The sequence below is a fragment of the Galleria mellonella genome, unplaced genomic scaffold, assembly GCF_026898425.1.
Source record: "Galleria mellonella isolate WM207_F2 unplaced genomic scaffold, CSIRO_AGI_GalMel_v1 utg159, whole genome shotgun sequence".
Lineage (NCBI taxonomy): Eukaryota > Metazoa > Arthropoda > Insecta > Lepidoptera > Pyralidae > Galleria > Galleria mellonella.
Genome location: NW_026442004.1, coordinates 2,574,459 through 2,598,582, shown reverse-complemented (window position 1 = coordinate 2,598,582; position 24,124 = coordinate 2,574,459). Strand labels below are relative to the sequence as shown.

General features: G+C 30.9%; 2 protein-coding genes across 3 annotated transcripts in view; one reads left to right on the top strand and one right to left on the bottom strand.

The window, feature by feature from the left end:
- Positions 1 to 23,582, bottom strand: part of LOC113519053 (vacuolar protein sorting-associated protein 16 homolog) — a 68,463-nt gene extending 44,881 nt beyond the window's left edge. Inside the window, exon 1 of the mRNA XM_052892543.1 lies at positions 23,193 to 23,582. The gene's annotated coding sequence lies outside the window, so the exon portion shown is untranslated. The remainder of the gene's footprint in view (positions 1 to 23,192) is intronic.
- Positions 1 to 24,124, top strand: part of LOC113518840 (protein artichoke) — a 116,887-nt gene that overhangs the window by 27,991 nt on the left and 64,772 nt on the right. The window lies entirely within an intron of this gene.

The window sequence follows — 24,124 nt, the reverse complement described above, 5'->3', positions numbered from 1 at the left end:
ATGTATGTATATATCTGATAATGGGTGTCTATATACGTAAATCAAAATAAGCAACTGTTAGTAGGTAAGCGAATAACTTAAGTACGACTCGAGCGATTTAGTTATATTTTTTTTTTAAATCCATAATAATCAGGTTTTAGAGAAAGAAAAAATTGGTATTTGAACAGAATAACGTGTGTTGTAAACTAATATCGTTATGAAAAGTAAATAACAATATTGTATGTGAAGGAATGGTAAAAGAATAGAAACTTACTTGAAGAAAAGTAGAAATTTAGGCTTATTTTATATTTATTATCGAAACAACTCTAAGGTGTATTGAGAAGAAAAAGTTTCATATTATTGAGCGTCTGATCTTGACTATTAATTTATATTACGTTATTCTCAAAGTCAATGCTGCTTTTATGTCATCTGAAATGTAATAAAGAATTTGGAAAGGAAAACTTAAATATGCCAGAACAGTTTACTTAATTTATGATTAATTTTGTCAGAGACTTTGTTGTGTATTTGCGGAGTTTATTGTAGTATATTTATGATGCGAATAATATTATGTAAAAATAGGTTTGTTATTTATTTATATAAAATATAATAGGTTTACTTATTATATTATTATGTTTTGTTTATAATCATTAGTAATATACCTATATCATCGTCATCATCATCATATCAGCCTTCAACTGTCTGCTGCTGAACATCAGCCTAAACCATAACCTTAGGAGGGTTTTGCCTGTAGTTGCTACGCTTGGTAGGCGAATTGGCAACCGCAGTTAGGCTTAAGAGATGTTTTAAGAGGGACGCTGCTGCCCGTCTCTTGCCCTCCCTTAGTCGCCTCTTATGACATCCACGGCAAAGGAAGGGGTGGCCTATTCTATGGTGGGGCCACACGGCTATATATATGTATATTAAGTATATTTACATAGTAGGAAAAAGAATAAATAGTATAAAGACATTTTGAGTATAGGCCTTGAAGAAAATTGTTCAGTTTCATGAATTATCTACTATCCCTGGAATTAGGCTTATTATTCCTTGATCCGTTTGTCACATTTTGTCATAAATTTATAATGTGCTTGATATTACTTGGCATCCCAAGTATGACATATAAATTATATAAATAAGGAACTTTTTAGTAGATTATTATATATATTAGTCTGTCTAGTCGACTTCGAAAGTGTGTTTAACAATGAAAATGTGACGAATTGTATGATTTTATCACAGGTATGAATTTAAATAGACGTCGCATCTGAATGTACTTAATTGGAAAATTAATAATTTCGCTATTAAGCTTTATTTTATTGTCGCTTTTGGATATATGGCATGTGAAGTAATAAATGTAATAAAGAAAGAATTTTTGTGCCAATAAACTATTTAATAATTTAATTTTCGATATAATGTACGAATTACTGTGCTCAGATTGAATCCTTAGGTCGAAAAATATTTAGAGACCATAAGAGCATTGCAGGTGGTATTTTAAAAGGGTTCGGCGGAAGGGTGTTTACCATCAATAAACAGCTTTAGTAGGATTACAGTAAATAGAAAAAATGTGGTACGCTTAGTTTTCATATAGACGGAGATACTCTTGATGTCATCTATCTTCATCTAGTCTGCGGGCTTTACCGTCGGGTTTTACGGTAAATTATCTGCGGTTTATGTACTGAAGCCTGTCGAATTTTATACGTTAGTTTTTTACATCGATTTATGTTGTTAAGGCATTTTTATAAACCGTTTATAACGACATTCGTTACGCTTTTGGAGGTTTACAACAATAAGAAAATTAAGTGAAGATTTTCTTAAAATTCTTAAGTTTTTACCTAAATTATAGTTGTATAGTTCCGACATTGAGTGGACCACCTATTCCTTACCCGTGGGTGTTGTAACAGGAGACTACTGGAACTTAATAAGTATTCAGGGATGGGCAGCAGTGTCGATATTAACCATTATCAAAAAAATCAAATTGCGGTTGCCAACCCGCCTGTCAAGCGTGGCAAATACTGGCAAAACTTCCTTTTATGGGGGAGGCCTAGATTCAGCAGTGGACAGTTAATGGCTATATTTATATACCTGTATATTACTTAAATTTGACTTGCGGTAGGTTTTGAGGAGGTATACCTATTTAGGACAATAGAAAATTATTAGTGAGTTTACTATTATGTAATTAAGTTTTTACATAATTGTTTGACGTAATTTTATTATATGTGATTATAAAGACTTTAGTTAGAAGTTGATTGTAACATTTACATAATTTAAACAATTTGAATAATATTTTCATAATGAATTTGTTAAGAAACATAATATAAATAATCTCGCAACTGTAATCATAACCATGAATGAGTGATCAATATCTTCACGGTGGGTCCGTTACGTGGGAGGCAGAACAAATCGAATGCTAATGGCCTTTGTCAACTACTATTTTGATTCAGTAGAAGTCGAATCTACTAATGATTATCTAATAGTCATCTTGAATTAATTTTTTGTTAAGTAGAGTTATCATCATCGAAGAGTTAGTTGTCATGTAAAACAAACAAATATATACTGCAATTATAACATACATATATGTATGTTTTTCCAAGCGCCTACAGCATGGGGTTCTTCAAAAGGGGGGTTAAGAGGTTTCTTCAGGGTCGGCAACGCACGCGTAATACCTCTGGTATTGCAGGTGTTCATAGGCTACGGTAACCATTTACCATCGGTGGGCCGTATTCTTGTTTGCCACATCAGTGGTATAAAAAAAATTCAGTCAGGTTCGAAATCATTAATCGGGTGTCGTAAGAATGAACCATTGAATCATGGAAAAGTGAAATAAATAAGAATATTTATTGGGAATTATTATAATGTGGGTACAGTAATTAGACGACTGAATGACAGATCCATTTTTTCTCTTTTTATAATTATTTCGTTATAGAGGCCTTCGTACTAACAGGTATCGATATATATAGTACAATACATAGATATAGTACAATTCTAACAAGACGATGTCTGTACATAGGATGTATTTAAAAAAAAATATATGAGGGGTCTTAACACGAGCAATAGAAGCTAAAACAATAATTTTTTGAATTTTTTGTCTGTATACTTGTACCGGCATCACCTAAAAACTACTGCACCAAACTGAAAGCGGTTTTCAAAGTTATATTTCTATAGGTTTTATTTAAAATCTTGTGTATGCTTTAATTCGATTTTAAGAGACTTTGTACAAAAGTCGATTGCTTGGGTACCTCTGTTCCATTCGTGTTTCAACCGTAAAACAGTTGTGTTTGCATGGCTGTGTTCCGGTTTGAAGGATGGGATATGGCGTGAATTTACTGGGTACGGAGGAATAACACCTGATACCTCAGAAATGACAACGCATGGGGGGTATCATGGGCGAAACAGTATACTCTGTTATATTCATAGTACTGCTCATATGTATAGGCGATGGTTACCACTTTCCATCAGGTGGGCCGTCAGCTTGTTTGCAATTTTAAGTTGTATAAAAAAAATATCAACTGTTCCTCCAATACGTACCCATACTTAATAAAAATCTTTCTTTTGGTTATTAATTAAATAATTAATTTTTAGAAAAACATAAAGCCTGATTTAATCAATACATAGTCAAATTACATTTATGTTGAGCCATAAATAGTTTTCACATTTGCGAATTTAATCGAATTTCAATCTAAAATTTCTAGATTAAAGACAATATCATTTTATTAGATATTTATTTGAACTTATGTTTAAAATATAGCTTAATTTAGATATTTAAATAAGATGAAATATGTTTTACTAATGTAGACGTTAATTTAATTCATTTTATAAAGCTAAAAATATAAATAAATCTCGAAATAAAATGAATACCTACAATTATGTATTAATATTAAATTCATTTTCTTCAACTGACTTTCTCTACAATAATCAAAGAAATTAACTTGACGAAATATTTTGCAAATACACTAATGATATAAATTAATAATTTCAATGTAAATTAAAATAATTTCTAACTTCGTTCTGCCTAATTTAAATACACAATTTTTGTGTTGTCGAGGATTACGAAAATAAAATTACGGACACTAATGACTAGGCATTTTAAAATTAATTACAATAATACTTTTCATAAATCCACTTCTATAACATACATTATATATATATATATATATATATATATATATATATATATATATATATATATATATATCTAATTTATAAAACAGACATAACAGCTATAACCGTATCATTACTTTTGCAAATAATTTGTAGGTATCTAATAAAATCTTAACTACTCTATACATATAAAGTAAATGCTTGTACATATCGAGGAGATGTTTTGATAATCTAGTAAGCCAAATGATAGACAAACAGGTTATTGGCAGCGTCCGGAACGACACCTTTGGGGTTTAACCCTCGGCTTAGGCGTCGTTAAGTTGTCACTTGTCCTCGTCTGGAATAGCTGGATAGGCGACAGGCGATCAGAATATAAGGCATTTGTCTTCAGTAGTGAAAATCGTATCTTGTCTTAGCACGAAAGTGTAGGGTGTCTATGATGGGGTCATTGCCCTTTCTGAGTACACGTCTTGGATAAATATTTCACGTGGACACAAATTCGTCAAGAGGTAAAAGGTTGTGACTTTTAATTTTTTTGGTGGCTACTACTGTATTTTTTTTATTTAGTATAACAAAGTGTGCATGAATAAACAAGTAATTAATTTTTTTTTTATTTTATTCAAATTTTACCGCTTTAACACTAATAATAGGTCAAAAGTACGCGATTCATATCACTTGTGGGCTAACTATGGCAATAACTTCATGAGTAGGAGGTAGGTAATTTTTAACAGAAATCTATAGTAGTCCTATTGTAAGTTATGCACGCTGCCGGATTAACCTTCTCGTGGTTTACCTGATAATTATCATGATTAATTATTATAATGTGTCAAGGAACTAGACTTCATCTTCCATAATTCATCAATAGTATTCTATCAGCCTATACGTATGGGCAAGTAATAGGCTAGAAGAAATCATCACAAATGTAATATTTACATATTGTAGTTACAATATATTACATTAACAATGGTTATATTAATAAATCGGTTATTCATTATACAATATAATATGGAAATAAAAAATCTGATCGACATGTATATAAATATCTGATCGGTATGAGTGATGAAACGAGATGGGTTATGACCTTCTTTCTATTATTTATGTGTTGAGGAACCCAATATATAGATATAGTAGTGGTATCGATATTACCTATGTCTAGACTAGCTTTGCAGATTGTCAATGTTCATTCAAATAATTATACATTAAATAGTGTTGGATAATTGTTTTATTAGTGATGGTAAGAGCAGGTCTCCTCTCTCAAGATAGGGTAGGATAGGGTGGATGGCGTGCTCACCCTACCACTCGGGGGATGCTTCGGTATAGGCGGGTTGGTACCTGCAGTTAGGTTTTAAGAGATATTATAATAGGGACGCTGCTGCTCATCCACTGCCCTCCCTTAGTCTATGGCACTCACGGGAAAGGAAGGGCTGGCCTATTCTATGTCGGAACCACACGGCCATTATTTTATATAACATATATAAATTAATCCGCTCTACCGAGAAATGTGTAAAGGGTGTTTTAATTTCCGAATGAGGCTTCTATCGATCAATATCCAGAGTGCACCAATGCGAAATGTGATACTTTCCTCCAATTTCAGAGCTTTTAGCTCGCGTTAATGGGCGTGTGAACATTATAAAACTATTACATATGGCGCGATATTGTAACTGTGTAGAGTATAGAGAATGAAAAAGGATCTAACAGTTAGAGATTATAAGTCACAAAAATAATGTTGACTTGTTATTATATAATTTAAGATTATGTCACTGTAAAAGAATCAACATTTAACTACAAAAATTGTATCGCATCAAGACGAAAGAAACTTTTGTTAGAAAAATAACACAAAATAAAACTTTCGTTTTTAAAATGTAAAGAAAAATATAAACATGTAACAACATTGTAGTTGAATCGAGTTTGTACGCGTATCATGCTGGATGTATGCTGGATGCTTGACGAATGATGTATGAGAACCTGCTGAACAGATTTTGATCAAGTTTGTAAAATCAGTAGTAAAATATCTCATTTCATTGGGAAAATACAAAACTTGGTCTCGTGAAAGAGGTCGCTAACTACTGTAGTCACAGCTGATGTAAAATATAGTTACGTTTATTTTAAATAATATCAACGTAATCGTTTTCTCTAGCAGGTGTTGAACAAAGTTAAAGAGGTCAACATTACCTACACAAATATGCAAAGAGTCTTGAGTGATTATATCTCTTCGTCACAACCAGTTGGCCCTCGTAAGACGGTACTCCATAACTGTAAAAGCGCGTTTATGCGTTTTACTGCTGTACAAAATCTCTACCTTTACTAGCTGTTTTTTTTTAGTTCCCCCGTGCGTATTTGTACGAAATTTGAGTAATACGTTTGTAATGCTTTTCTACATTATATAAGAAATTCTACTGCTAAATTTCATGCTTCTAAGTCCTGACCTATTGACTTACGCGGCGTATTATTTGTTAGTCGGTGTTAAATTTTGTAATAAGTAAAGAAGATTATTATTGTAATCGATAAAATGACTTTGTATATTACTCACGTATTAATTTTGTCACGATCAAAATAACTGTTATTCTGGTGTAATTAAATTTGAAATTATTTAAATTTGGAAATAACAAGTTGCACGTGGGCGAAATAACGGTTCTACCTGTGTTTCTAGTCTAATCTGCAGACAAAGAATCCACTAGAAAATGTAACAATGCGCTTACTATTCCTAAATACTAAAACTATATTTATGAACACGTTCTTAAAAGGATATTAATTAATCTTCTAAGAGGTGAGTGAGCTTCAAATACGAATTGTATTAATTTGAAAATCCTGAACGATGCATAGAATATATAATTTGCAAATTAAAAAGTGCAAATAGAATTTGCACTGTATCGCTAATAGAAACCTACTTTGTATACGGGAGCTGGTGCTATTATTAGCATCCTAACGATTTGTAAAGTAGGAGTTGACTCAGAATAATTGCAAAAAGTATAAATGAGTGGGTAAAGCGCAATAAGGGAAAATGTATAGATATTTATTTTTATGATTTCAACATCGAAGTGATACATATAATGATTTTTTATTAAAATCAACTAGGAGAGTTATATAGTTCCTCGCCTAAAAAGTACAATAATATCAAAATATAACTATAATAATTTAAAAATGAACATTATCACTACATGATGCATAAATAAAAATAAAGTATACCTATTTTCAGTTCACCTATTTTCTTTATTTAAATATTCCATAGTTATTCTGTAAAAATCCTGCAAGTTACAAAAAATTTCGTTTAGAAACTGATTCATAGTACCGTTAAGTAGATGAGAGACGGAGTGCGGTCATTGATTTTTCTTTTTTCTCCATAATGACGTTCATAATTTTTATTTATCGCAATAATAAGAGCAATAATAGTGATCCGATACGCATCCTACTTAGTTCCTAATGTAATCAAGGAATTATATTGTAAATAAGCAAGATTAAATGGGGAAAAAGTCCGTTTTGTTCTACGGTTTGCAGCATGATGGTACTGAGCGGTAGAACTATACGGATACAATTAAGGTTTGCGGTCAGGATATGTCTCGTGTACACGAAGCGAAACGGTAAATATGTCTAGACGATTCTAGATGTATCGAGTGAGTTTTGGCAGTAACAACAAATACGTCTTCACGTGTGAGAGTAAATCAATGTGTCTGTCAATATATTGTCTATTCAGTGCTCTATATTTGTGAAAATAGCGGATGCTTACTATAATACTGTTGCAGTGTTGTTGTAATATTGATAATTGTCTGTTATATAAATTGATGGTTTACATAGTATTTACGAAGAACGTCACTAATTGTTAGGTATATTATTATTTGACTTCATACAAACATTATCTGTTGAATATGGTCTACATCACATACAGGGTGTGAAGGGATTGTTAGTAATGCAGATTATCAGCCCCATTGCTAGCAATATGGCCCACAAGGTCGACCTTTGGTGGTGTGCTGAAATTCTGGTGTATTCATCACGATGGGTTAACTGACCTGCCTTTTCATTCTCACCTATCACCCTTCACTAATGACCCACCAGTGCACGCCGTTAGCGCAGGTGGGGTAACCATTCTATTATCAGCAATTAAAAACACCACACACTGCGCTTACTGGGTTTTATGTGATCACAATTCATTCTCTGAGGGTTATAGCGTTGTTATTTTTCTACATTTACACATTTATCTAATACTTTCCACCACATGCGAACTATCGTTTTTCGCACCGACTAGTACTAGTCAGCTATTGATTTTTTTTCAAATAACGGTGTTCATACCTGAACCATACAATGTCAGACGCCGAGAGCTCAATTTGTGGGCTAAATCACGAGTCCCCAAAAAGATATACAAGGTAACAAATTGCCTATAAAAAGCTAACAAAATGCTGTGGGTAAGCATTTCGGTCAAAGCTGTAAATCCCCGGCTTGGGGCAATAAATCCGGGGAGAAATATCGAAAGCCGTGTAATACAGTTAGACTCAGATTGTGCCGGGATAAGTCCCCTGGGTCCAACCACCTATATTTAGGACTAGCCGTCAATTTTGAATATTAACATCCACGTTACATGATTACATCTTTCATTTGGTATTTACGTTTGATAAAGGTTTCTTTTGCACGCCAAGGCTCTTTGTTCGCTTTTGACTGATGTTTGCGGAGTTAATCTTTTTATGAAACATCCCGGATCCGGAACGTGGAATAACGAGATTATTTTGTATTGCTTGAAGTCGGTAGCTTTCAAATACATATGAAGGTAAAGCCTTTTTAGGAAATAGCTGTGTATATTTGTAAAGAGTTCATGTAAGCATATTTATTAATATAATAAATTTTAAGGTAAGTAACCTTCTACTCTAATAAGCAATTTGTTGGGTATGTATGAAAATTTATAAAAATAATATATTTTTTTTTGTACAACAAAAGTTGTAGTTAAGTATACTGTTCGCCTGATGATAAGCAGTTATCCTTATTTTATTGTAGCCTTTATTCAGATCAACTAGCTTAATAACACTACTTTAAAACAAATATAAAAATTTTTAAAAATAAAAAGTGATTTTATTAATTGGTTACTTGTTTATTTTCTGTAGATCTGTTAGTCAATCGGTAAAGGCTTCCTCCAACCGTTGCCATTCTCGTCTTTCTTGAGCCACTCTGTCTCATGTTACTCATGTTATATCTCTGATATCATCATCCCATCTTGTGTGGGGTCTGCCTCTTTTCTTTTTGCCTTCCCTGGGAAACTATCTTGTGTTTTTTACTCCATTTGTCGTATCCTCTTATCATGTGCGCTGCCCATGTTTATTTGAGTCTTCTAATTTATATCTATGGCTTATGTTTTATTCCTGATAACGCAGTTTTTCAGTCTTTCTGATCTTGTGACATTCAGTATATTCCTCTCCATAGCGTGTTAGCAAGCTACAAGTTTGCTTGTCATGTTATAAATTAAAGTTCATGATTTTAAATGCATGTCTCTATTTACCTTTAGCTGTTTTCAGTAATTTTTTATAATATTAATTTTATTTCAGCAAATTCGTAATAAAGTACATATCTATATAAAAACTGCACCATTCAAAAATATAAAATATTGAAATAAAGAACAGACTGGACCTTTTTACGATTTTGTTATTATGAATGACATAATAGAAATGAATGTTACCAACTTACATTATATCTTGCATAATAATAATAAAATATTAATCATAACCGTCCACAACGATTTGTTAAATATATACTCGTAACTACTAGCTTTCACTCGCGACTTTGTCCGCGTGACCTGAATAAGTTCATTGACCGGGATAAATAGTAACCGTGTATTGCTCTTTTTCATTCCATATAGTACGTACAGTAGAATATCGATTATCCGAATCAAATAAAACCTAGCGTATTCCGTATAATCGAAAATCTGGTTAATCGATTTCAAAGTCAAATCAAATAATACATAATTAAATTTTAATAATAATTATGTATTTTCAAATAATACATAATTATTTTTATTATGTATATATGTCATTTAGACAATACGTTATAAAAAAAATACGTGCTATAAAGATAATATCTACAATACCTATTTACAATTTATACAAAATACTATTTGTAAATCGATTATTAGAGCTGTGAAGAACAAGTCTGGATAATCGAATATCCGAATAATCGAGATTCTACTGTACGTGTACCAAATTCCATGACGAACAGTTGATCCGTTAAGACGTCAGTGGCAATAAACAAATAAACAAACTTATTTTCATAGTTATAATATCAGTAAGGAAAAGTAAGGAATGTTTGCTATTGAGAGTAAAATTATTCTCAGGTTTTAAGTGTATAATTTATATCTACAACAAAGGGGGAGATTTATTCCTCTTGAGTTGGCTTGTTTGCAATTGTTAATGATGCGGAAGTGGATATAGCACCGCACTTGTATAGGTATAAAATAGGATCATCGCACTTTGTTATAATCGTTCAATGACCCCGCGTGTGGGAGGAGTATTTTCGTTGTTCTCAATAAAACGGACCTTACCTACAGTAATTATATTTAACCTATTTTCTTTTATACGTTTCCAAGTGAAATAGGACAGAGATATTGTAGGTTTAGAAAACACGTCAGCGCCTACATATAAAGCTAAAGTAGTTTGGTTAAAGCTTAAAAATTTGTAATCTAATATAAAATCGTAAGTAATTATTTCAATCTATTCAAGCGCAAATAATAAAAACAGTAAAAAAAAAATCACTTCAAACATGTAACAAGTTTCATCAAGTCTAGTAAAAAATAATTTAAAAGCTTTTAATTTTTATTTAATTATTAATTAATTATTTAATATTATTATTTGATTTTTTAGTTAATTTAGTTTAAAAATTCAAGAAAAAAATTAACTTAAAAAATAAAATTAATAGGACTACTACACTACTAAAACTACTATGGGGTAAATAATGTCTATATATTCATTGACAACGGAAATTTTATGATATATTTTTAGTCTAATAAAATCGATCGACTTAGACGAAGATATCTGGTAATATAATTATATAGAAAATAGACCTATTGTCTTCTTGGCATACGTGAGTTCTCTTTTTCGAAAGTTAAGTAAAAAAAAAATTATAACAATAAACACGACGTTTAAATTCTAACCATGGCGGCAGACCTCTTAACAGTATAAAAGCGCATTACAAAAATGTTATCTAATAATTATAAGCTGCATTTATTATGATGTTTCATAATTACGAGTTATTTTAATTTTGTACGCAATAATTATGTTTATTATGCAAGTACATAAAGAGCTCTCTCCTAATTAAGTGAAATGAGAGTAATGTTTAAGTACCTAAGTAACGTTACTTGCGGAATTCACGACTGTTTACTTTCTTTCCGACCGCGTTCTGACAAGGTCTGGTGGGACTAGTTTTTTATCAGCCTAAGGCCTTTGCCCACAGCGACGTTCAAAAATATGATTAATAGGCTCTTCGTTGTCTTATGAATACTAATATTGAGTATTATATTAATATATTATAAAATATGTTCTATATATTGTATTCAAATTTATATTATTTGTTTTATTCGCGACTTGATAGACGAAATACGAATACCAGGTGGTCTACCATGAAATGAAATTCCGAATTTTTAGGGCTCAATTTCGTGTTTTTGTTTATACCAAAATCGATCCAATAAATGGAGCTTAACATTTCGTTCATCATAAATCCTATCCTAATAGTCCAGAGGAACGATATTTTAACAATTTTAATAATTTTAAACGGCAAATATTGTGTAATTTTATCATAAAATTTCTGTTTCGTTCGTCCCCGAAATTTCGGAAAATATTTCATGGTAGGTATCCCTTTTAAAAGTCTGTAGAAAAATATAAGTTTTTATTATATGTATTATCCATATTGTATCTACTGCTATCTAAAAATATATCATGTTTTATGTTTATTTCCTTAAAATAACTTAATTTATATATATATTTCAATAAATATGTAGTGTTCATAAGAATACATATATTTGATATTTTTTTTTATACCACTGAGGTGGCAAACAAGCATACGGCCCACCTGATGGTAAGCGGTTACCGTAGCCTATGAACGCCTGCAATACTAGAGGTATTACGCGCGCATTGTCGACCCTGAAGAAATCTCTTTACCTCCCTTTTGAAGAACCCCATGCTGTAGTCTCTTGGGAAAACCTCGGCAGGGAGCTCATTCCATATCATTTATTTATTATATGAATTACGGCGATATTTGCTCATGATATGTGCAAATATCGCCATAATCTTTCATTTTGTGCTGTTTACATTGATGCAATGAAAGAGAATCACCAGCTGGAAAACAGATACTCCAAGAATGTTTGAGAATACGGCCAATTAGATATTTGTGATCATTATATTGATTCTACAAAAAATAAATACAAATTATCTAATTTGTTTGAATTTATATCTCTAATCTATTTTTTCGTAATTATAAGATTAGGTAGAGAACTTGATAGTAGGTAGGTTAATACTTTAAATATATATACAAACGTTATATTATGTGAAACTGTTTTACTAATTTTAGTATTAAGTTTAATTAATTCAATAATGATTAAATTCACTATTCAAAACGCAAACTACCTACGAGTATAAAACGCATCAACACGCTAACAAATTGGTTTCAAGCAATCCACAGCTAATTCGCTCTGCGTGTTCGTATAAGAATTATATAAAAGTGCTATAATGTTGTTACTGATATGCATACTTAAACAATGTATCGAATTTGTAGAATAGATAGATTTGATACGAACTAATTTGTTAACAATATTAACAAATGTATGCATATATTTTATATAATTCACAAACCATATATAATTTGTGAATACGCACAAATTGTGTGTTTTTATTATACATATGTATGTCTGAAATATTTATAAATAATTCATATATTTAATTGTATTTAATGTGGTCTCATAATAAATAATTTAATGCATAATTAATGTAGTGTAGTGGTTACAGACCTTTAGAAGGCTTACGCATCTCGATATAGAACTCGACTAGATTTCATTGCCATTGGCGATCGTACGACTATACTGTTTCTCAAATACCAACCGGTGATTTTCACAGGTGCATAACTTACCTTACGGTAAATAAATGGCTTTAAAATTTTAATTACTATTATTATGTATCGTCTATCATATAATAATAACCTATGGTATAAAGATTCTACTTTATTTGAGGTACACGAGGTTTAATTTTTTTAAGTACTGTTTTTGATTTATTAAAAAAAATTATTTAATGAAGGTCAGTAGAGCTGTTTGGCAGTGAAATATTTAATTTAACACGGTTTACTTTTGTAAAATAACAACAAAAATACTTTCCATTGAACATTTCAATTTCTTCATTCAAACTTTAATAATGGTACTAATTTAAATAGGTAGTTTAATAAATGGATAGAATTAATTACCATCTGAGTAGTCATTAATTTAAACTTCTTAGATTGTTTGCTTTATAAAATCTCTTTCAAAATGTTCCTTTTTTTTAAATAATTAATAAGAGCGACGATCGTGTAACTATAAATTTAGTGTAATCAAAAGAAATGCCTATTAAACAAAATAGGTCCATAACACAAAACTGCTATTAGGCAATTACAAAAAAAAAGAAAAATAATATAGAAAAGAGCATGTGAATTCTTAACTGGAAAGTTGTTGTTGCCTATAGTAAATACCCAACAAGATGGAAGACCAACTGACAGTAATTATTGTAATTCACGTCTAGCGAAAGGCTATCATACACTAGGAGTGTAAGATAATGGCAACAAAAACCAAACAAATGATGGAAAGTGGTAATAGACGTCTATTGTCGTGATTAATACCATGTATGTCACTATAGACAAAGAATAGAACATGTAGTCCCCTCACAAAATATATTGTAACGTCGATGAGAGGCAATTGATGGGGGTTGATTCATGCGCCTTGCTCGTGCGATCTTACTTCTTAAGACTTTTGTTCAATTTGGAATGGCCCACCTATTGAAAAGTGGTAACGATCACCTATAGATAAGAACAGCACAATGGCCACACAACACAATATCTTAACGTCCATCGTATCCCACATGCGTCGCCATTTCTTGGCCTTTTTCTCTCTCTTTTTCTCCATTTCATGCATTCTGTTTTTGTTTGTGAAAATCTATAAATGACTTTTTGTCTTTACTGTTGTTTTTATAACGCAATTTTTAGCAGTTGATTTTTCTTCAATAAAATAAAATTTAAATAAAATTTAACAAAATTAATGTCATGTAATCCACTGAGTTTAATAAGTATCTCTAAGCGCGTAATATTATCGTTATAGTACATTTTTTTTAACGTAATATATAAAATAAATTTATTTATTTAAATAAATAGTGTAATGATTCATGTAAAATAGATTTCTTAATCGGTCTCAGGACTAAAATGTAATGTCTCCATATTGTAATTTTGTGCCTTTGTCTTTATTCAGCTATTACACGGACATGTAATTAAGTTTAGCGAATGTCCTTACACATAAAAGAGTTTGTCCAAACTTAATTATGATCCTATATAAATGTTTTTATTCGTAAAAAGTTATCCAGTTAACACGGCTGTCCAACTGACGCTTGTGAGTCAGACCATGTTACGTAATGAGTATTATATTATTTTTGACCACAGTCTGTTTCGATTTCCATTGCGGTGTAATAATAGAGACATAAAAGTTATCTATTATTTTTTCATCAATATCTGGCATTCAGGGGAATTCCAGATATTTATATTTTTACAAAGGATATTTTACCGTTCAATACCGTTACATAGGGAATAAATGCGTACTGTTTTTTAATTTTCAATCTTTATCAAAATAAAACTAAATGAAAATGGTACTTTTAAATTTCGTTATTTTTATTGAAACCAACCATTTGACCATTTTCTGTTGACTTCTAGTGTGTGTGTTGCAATTTTGAGAAGTGTACCATTTCGGCATAATTTTTTAGATATTATATACCTATGCAAAAAAGCTGGAAGCTTTATGTAATTACTAATTATATACATAATATAAATGAGATCTAATGCAGCGTGTAACGAAATGCACATGTTTGTAAATGTTCTATTAAATCCGCTACAAAACTAGGCCGTGAGCACCATGGTGACTGACGAGGTTTGTCCAATTACCGCTATGGGCCTAAGCGGAAAGGCAAACCGAGTAGTGATGCGAGTGGCGCTTTTTCTGTTACTCGAATAGAAAAACACATTCGAGTGAACATTGAATAAAGTTCCGCAACTCTATTCGAGTCATTATTAACATATCGAAATGTAGAAATTTGAAAAAAGTTCAAGTTCATACATACTAAAAAAACGTTAATAGAAAAAGAAACGAAGTAATTAAATTCTAGTTCCTAAAGTCTTATTATTCCAGTTTTGGTTGTCGTGATATATCGACTGACAGTGAGGTCGATTATCAAGTGTCTATTTTAAAACCAGTATCATAAAACGGCTTAATCTTTATTCCAAATAATAATCTAAAATAAATTTATAATAAATTTCATTTGGGAATAAGTTAAATTTAGTTTTAATGATCTGTAACATAATAGTTTCGCTAAACTATCGATTTAAAATATTCCTATTAGTGAAGTTTAGAGAATGGCTTCTCAGAATCGGACCTATTGTTGTCTCCATCACTAATATTAAGTGACCAGTCAGTTGTTTGCCTAACTGTATGTAAAGAGCGTTTCGATGGACCAACGTCGGGGAATCTATTTAGTTTCTAATGTGTTTGTACATAATATCCTTGGTGGTATTTGTAATGGGGTGAGGGTCTTTAATCACCATTTTATCACTATTACAAAGTGAAATTATTTAATAATGTTAATTACATCACCGTTAACTAACCAAGTTAATTTGACAACATAGTTTATTAGAAATATAATAATACGTAATATATATATAGTTCGTCATAAATAAAAATTTTAATGACATTACCTTGATGATCAGTGGTTTATTACAATAAGTAAATTTTACGCAACATTTTCAGCTATTTCAAATATATATTCATTACTTAAGGCCGTAGTAGAATCCGAATAAATTAGATATGGGGATTAAAGTAACGTTCTCTAAAATGTTGGAAGATGGAAATTTATTCACGACTTTTGTGGTGTTTTTGACTATGGGCCGCGGCGTTCATTTACATCTTTTGGTAAACTGCAAGTATGTTTGCCCATCCTTTTCTCATAATATTATGGGGATACATATTTGAAGGTATATTTAAGTGTGGCAGATACGCGTAAGTTGATGTACCTATTTACCTATTTATGCATTTTATAAGCCCTTTTAAGATTTGTTTTGATGTAGGTATACCCTTTTACAATTTTCATTCGAATTAAAAGGTTTTTTTAGTAAATACTATGGTTATTAATAATTGCCCAATTCCATGAACTTTTATATTTAAACAACATACAAATCCTCAAAGAGAGCTGGATTTAAAAAAAATGTAATGAGTAAATATTTTATATTCTAAAAGGTTTGCTTTTAGAAAATATTGCAATTCTGTCAATACAATTATACATAGTGATTGCCAGTATATTTTTTAGAAGAATATATAACAGTATATGGAATAACTTAGATCAAACTTTGTGTAGATATATTTGTCAACATTTTGAGTTCATAAATATATGAACTCTATCTATATTTGTCATATATGATATATATATATATACATATATGATATATATATATATATATATATATATATATATATATATATACACATATGTGTATAATGTATCTTATTTATAATGTATAAACATACATTTAAAATAGAAAATTAAAAATATTATTTGTAATGCATAAACTAAAAAAAATACTTAATCGATTTAAAAATTCTTTCTTACATATAAAATAACATGGATTGTATTTTATTTATAAAAAAAACTATGCGAATCCGTGAGGCATTGCTAGTATTTTAGAAAGGTATGAACCTATATCTTTATAAGGTACCTACTAGCGGATCGTCTTATTCCCTGATTACATTACATGAATACATTCTGGGAAAAGATTAGATTACATATAAGGTTAATATATTTTTTGGCGCCAACTTGAATTGTGAGAAAATTAGTATGGAACCATTGAACGGATTTACTCCAAATTCCATTCATTAAGAATCATCAAAATCACTTCAGATGTGATGAGGGTATCGCGAAATACATAACTTATACAAAAATCATCGGTATATGTATTTTTTTATGCAACTTAGAATGGCAAACAAGCTGACGGCGCACCTGATGGAAAGTGGTAACCATCGCCTATAGACATGAGCAATACCATTGGTCATAACAGAGTATACTGTTTCGCTCATGATACTTCCCATGCGTTGCCATTCCTGAGGACTCAGGTGTTATTCCTCTGTACCCTGTAAATTCACGCCATATCCCACCCTTCAAACCGAAACACAGCTATGTAAACACAACTGCTTTACGGTTGAAACACGAATGGGACAGAGGTACCCAAGCAAACGACTTTTGTACAAAGTTTCCCTTTTAACTCTGTCCAAAATGAACACAATTTTGAATTTAATTAGTAAAGACCTTACCTATATCATTATGCTTTTACAGAAGATTGTAGGTATTTGTTTAAATTTCGAACTCTTAATACTTAATTTTGATTGATAATTAAATTGTTCAAATTTGAAGTCTGAACACAGGCTTCTCTATACGCTATCATAAGAAAAGGTATTGTGCCACCTATACTCATTGACTGTGCTTGAGATTTGAGGTCGTTATTCCGTCCAATAACAGGTCACCCTAGATTGCAATTGCTTATATGGAGTCGTCACTCGAGTAGACAGTATACTGTGTTGTGTCCATGCCACTGTTCATGTCTATAGGCAACGGTTACCATTTTCCACAAGTGGGCCGTTAGCCTGTTTGCTATTATAAGATCCATAAAAAAATAAAAAAAAATTACACATACATTCAATACACCTACTCTTTCGCAAAGTGTTATTGAGAATATACGGTACATCTATCTTCGATCAGTTTCATTTATTTAGATTATTAACAAACAAATTTTGGATGTAAAATAACTTTTAGTAAATAACGATTACAATTTAAATAGTGATATTTTTTTCATTGAGCCATTTAAATTTAGAATTTAAAAATTCATACTAACTTTTACCGTTTACATTATGAGTTGTCATTTTACGTTATTTTGTATCGAAAAATAATAGGAAACGTTCGAACGTGACATAATCTAAGTTACTTAGAAAACTACAAGTCTTCGGAACAATTTCCTTTGACGTTAAAGTATTATGAAATATGACCCTTGTTTATGTCTTCCTGTCTGGTCGACGGAGATATTTCTACCGACAATATGTAATTCGTTAAAATCCTTTGTCTAAGGGTATAAAAATATATTTGTACTCAATTTTGATAAATAATAATATTTATTTATTTCAAACGTAGTTTTATCATAATATCATTAAAACTACATGAATAAAAATAAACATTCGAATAACTAGAATAAAGTTAATTAAAGTAAGTAGTTAAATATTGATTAAGTTTAAAATAAATTAAATTGAATAATAAATTACTGTGTGATCATTTTGTCACCTGACGGTTTGGACTAGGTCTATGTAAGATGTCATTAAATGGAGTCGAGACAGCTTGATGGTCGTATAATACAAATTAATTACAACGAATAGATATTTTTAAATTTAATATATGTAATTAAGTAAATTACGAGTTTTTAAACAGCTATGGTTATACATAAGTCTCTAAAATGGCTTTTTAAACAAAGAATTTATATGATCTACGAAGCAGACTATAATTAATAATTATTCGATTGAATTTATAGTTTTGTTTTTTAGAGGGGAAAGGGATTGTTAGTAATGAAATATCCTTATATTTACTTAATACCTCATTGATAGCCCTGTCTGGTCGACTTTCACGTGGTCTCCCTGAAAATCACCGCGGTTAATTTATGGTAAATTAATCACGAATTCATGATGGTTGTCCTCATCTGTCATTACTCATCCTTACCCCGTCAGAGTACACCAATAACGCGGGCAGGGTTGCCATTTCATAAAAGTTATGTTTACGAAAAAAAAAACCAATAATCTTGTTTGTATCCAATAACCACGTTTCTTCGAACTAAGTTAATTTCGACTACGACACAGACGAAGTTGTGGGTAAAGCTAGTAATAATACCAATAATGAAAGAGCGTCCAGTTCGTATAGCTGTCATTAACACTGACTAAAAGTATTCTAGTGGCGTTCTCACCGGTCCTCGTGGCATCTGTGATCAACTATCAAGGCCGTATTAACGGTACATCTGAGACTCGAAGAGTTTTTAAGCGCAAGTGGGTTTGTGCGGTTATGTAGGGTTGCCGTCCGGATATAATTTAATTATACAGTTATAACGTTGTGTTGATTTTTCACTTTCTATGTGTTAAAGGAAATAACGGCTATTTTATTTTATTTTTAGGCATCTGTTATATTATAACTGTATTAAGTATTATTATATAATATCAAGAATTGAGGCTTATCTTCAGCAGTGGACAGTTAACGGCTGACAATGATGATGATGATTGAGACTTCTAAATTTGAATATGTCGATTATTATGATATTATTTAAAATATTTTTTAATTATTTTCATTACTTTTGTCTTATAATGTATTTATTATTGAAAGAGGAGTTGTTTCGGACAGAAAAGCCTGTGACTAAAACCCTTCTTTAAATAATAATAATAATAAATGTTTGCATGATTTTCGAAAGAGTTATGAGATATAAGAAAATATGATTTTAAAGTATGAGGAAAAGAATATATTTGGTAATATATTGATTGATTATAAGTACATATGTTGTTTATCTAATAGAATATTATAACAATAAATTTCCAAATAAATTATTTAGAAATAATTGCTTGAGTATTACGTAATTCGGTATTTGGGAATCCTACATTATTAATACGAGTAGATTGAAAAAAGTACGACCCGATCCAATGGGATTCGAACCCACATCTCTTCGCTATCCGGGCTGAGGGTGTTGATTAATTTATTACAATTCACGAATTGAACACATGAATAAAATAACTGCTCAGTGTTTCAACGATCAGCGCTAAGATTTTTTAAGTTTTCTTTGTATCCAATAAATGTATTGACATCCCTATTCTGTAAGGACAGCAAGCGTGCTTCTCGGAACGTCGAAGTGAACGGTATAGTACATTTTTCTTGTGATACCTATTGATGTTAAAGTTCCTTGAATCTAGATTGACTACGACTATTAGTGGAGTCTTTTTATTGTTAGCGAGCGTTTATCAAAACTTAAAAGATTATAATTTACCTAAATAAAATAAATCTTGTTAACAGACTTCAAAAAAAAAAAGGAGATGTTCAATTCAGTTGTATTTTTTTTTAAGTTTGTTACCTTATAACTTTGTCAGTTGTAAATCGATTAGGAATTTTTTATTAAAAGGATATACTTAAAGATATGTATGTTTTTTAGAAATTCTATTAAAATCGGGTTGGTAGTTTAGTTTTTAAATCAAAATAACTGGTTTTGTTAAAACTGAAGTCAGTTTTTTTTTTGGAAACAATATTAATTGTGTAAGTAATATGCAGTTTGGATAGGTACTAGAAAATATAATATAATAATTAATTCCTAATAATTATATCTACTTATATCTATTTTTGAAATCGTAATTTCTTTACGATAATCGGTATTACATATATTTTTTGTAAGGATATTTAGCATGGACAAAATGTTTCATCCATAATATATAGTACTTTTCGTTACATATACATATATCGTAATAGTCGTTGAATACTGACGGATATAGATATGTAATATTTGTCAGATCCGTCAGTATTCTACGAATATGACGATATGTATTTTTTCATCCATAATGTTTAGAAGGTTGAATTAAAAGAAAAAAGATATAAGCATGCAATGGGAATATTATGTTTATGAAAAATAATAACAAATTATATAACTGTATAAAAAATAGAAAAAAAAACATGGTTATATATTTAGATTTAAATTTTGACTCCGCATTTATATTTTCTAATAAAAGTTTGGGAAAGCAATATAAATAAATGCTGAATGTTTTATGTCTGTGGTCGGCATTCATATTATGACATAACGACATCTGAAAAAAGTAATAAATATTTATTAAATTACAGTGCTTCAAAAATAAAATCAAATATAGCGTAGGCAGTGACAGGCGTCTCAATCGTTAAAAATGAAAGATTCTTAGCGAATAACTTGCCTGTCAGTGTAGAAAAATATCCAGTTTATCACATTATGAATATTTTAAGCCTCAGGAAAGGTTCACGATGTGGAATGACATGTTTAGATAAGACTTATTAGATATAATGACTAGACATTAATTATTAGGTAGTAAAGTTCTTTTTTGAAGAATCGAATTTCTAGACTTATATATTCATTAATCATCTTCATCCATTACATATAATAAAAAAAGTGCCCTGACGTGTCTGTCTGTATGTTCACGATAATCTCAAAAATTACTGAACAGAGTGATCCTAGAAGGGTTTTAGTTTATAATTCGTCAAAGTTATGTGTTAAATGGTTGAAATATGTTCTTGTCTGTTAAAGGTGTCAGAAAAAATCGAGTCGTCCACCAAAAGTGCTGCTTAATTCGTTTGAGATATGACAAAACCATGTACATTGGGATTGTTTCTCTATTATAGGTCTATAAAAGAGTCCACGATAGCATACATCTTTTAAGGAATAGTTTACTATACTCAATATGCTATTTGCGAAAGCTATCTATACGTAGGAAATAAAATACATTAAAAATACTCGAAGTAGGGTAGTATGTTACATTTAAATCTAATTCATACTTGACGCAGCAACCTAATATAAACAATGTAAGTATATATGTTCTACTATCCGTGCGAAGCCGGGGCAAGTCGTTATTATAATATATTAATATATAACAATGACAAAAGCAAAAGAGTTTTGGCGGACAAAAATCACAAATTCCTCGTCTTCCCCTATTAAGTCCAGAAGAAATGTTTAGACAATTTCCTACAGTCGTTTGTCATATACATTTAATATTATTATGATGTATCAGCCATTTACTGGCCTCTGCTGAACATATACCTTCCCCATAAAGGGGAGTTTTGCTAGTAGCTGCCACGCTTGGTAGGCAGGTACAACATCATATATATGTCGGATTCGCAAGATGAAAGGGAGTTTATTTTCATAGAAGCCATTTTTAATTTTTTACATTGCTATTCTATGGCTGCCTTTTTAATACCCGTCCGTTTTTCATTCATTTAATTGTCCCATTCAGTATATATATATATATATATATATATATATATATATATATATATATATATATATATATATATATATATATATATATATATATATATATATATATATATATATGTATATATATATATATTTATTTCTATATTCATTATCACATATGCATCGACTCGTAGATGTGCGTTACAGTTTGCATTTAATAGTAGGTATTAAAAAATAAATATACAAATGATATTAAACTTTAGAAGAGCAAAGAGACATGTGTCTACCGTTATGTTGAACTGCTAATATTGGCATCAATATTAGAATCGAATGTAGTAGTGGGTCAGACTGTCGCCTTAATTTGGTTTTTTAATTGCATTTTACATGGAATGAAAATGGAATGGTAATGCCTTCGTTGGTTGTTTACACTGGCACGGTACCAGTGAGCGGATATGTGACGAAGATTTTTTAACGGGTGATAATGGAATTATAGTCTTGCTTGTGCTATAAGTAAATGTTAGCGTAGAATTAGTGAGGGATGATAAATGAGAATGAAAGCAGGTCAATTGGCCCATTGTAACTAATTCCAGATTTTCAGGGTGATCCGCGTGGAAGTTGGCCTGATAGGGTATACTACTAGCAGTGAGGCCGCTAATTCCTGTTACTAATAATTCTTTTCTTCCTATTTAATATAGAATTCAGCTCAGTTAAGCTAAGATTTCAGAGACTAGTAGTTCCCCCTTGTCTAACATTAATAGCAATATAATTTACTAGGTTGGCCTCTATGCGGTTCTCCCCTGAAATCATCGTGGTTAATTCTTGTAAAATACGTCACGATGGACTGACTAAGATCAGTTAGTCTATTGTGACGTATTTGCTTTCATCTTTACCTGTCTTCTCTCACTGGTGCTCCGCAAGCTTATATCAATAGTGCTAGCGAGATTATAATTATCTTTTTCATGTATCACAGTCTCCTTTCAAAAGTTAGTATAAAAAAATTGGTGTCTACAAACTTCGTTCGAACTTTCGATTACGATCTTTGAGGTCAATAAGTTCAAAGTGTAGTATACTATGGATTTATTGATTACAAAGGTCATAAGGTTATAAGTTGGTCCAGACCAAAGGCGACTAGTCCACGATCCTTTCTATTCCATCTGTTTTATTATGAACAATATCCGCTGAGGTTTATCTCTAGTTTGCGCAAGTCTTTAGAGTATTGAGTGAAAAATCTACGAGAGTCGCTAGTAGGCAAGAATGCACCATCAATAAACACGTATGTATTATTCACGAACGGATTCAAATGTGATACGCGACACGTTTAAGAGAACAGATCGTTCACTAGTGTTGTATATTCAAAGGACATTTTTCTCACTCACACTGCACTTGTCCGTCTTCATAAATTCATGTCAGGGTCGAAGTCGCCACTAGACTGTCTTTGTGAATGATTTTCTAAAATCTTGTATGGTAACTTAGTTGCAGATACTGTTAGGTTAATAGTAACAAAATAATTTTGTAGAGCAAATACAGGTTCATGATAATATTACAAATTAATATTTGAATTACACTACTGGGACTTAACGCGATGAAAAATTTTTGCAGATAAATTGTATCTACATACCTGCTTCTTTATTGCCGAAGTTTTGGATGATTGCATCCATGTCGAATTGCATCACGACACTCGTCACGACAGGACTAAAGAAAGACGTCGGCGATAAAGAAGCAGATATGTGTACTATATACCTGTAAAAATTTTTCTTCGCATTAAGTCCCGATAATTTATTTAAAATATGTATAAACAGCGCAAAAGTTTAAAATCAACTAT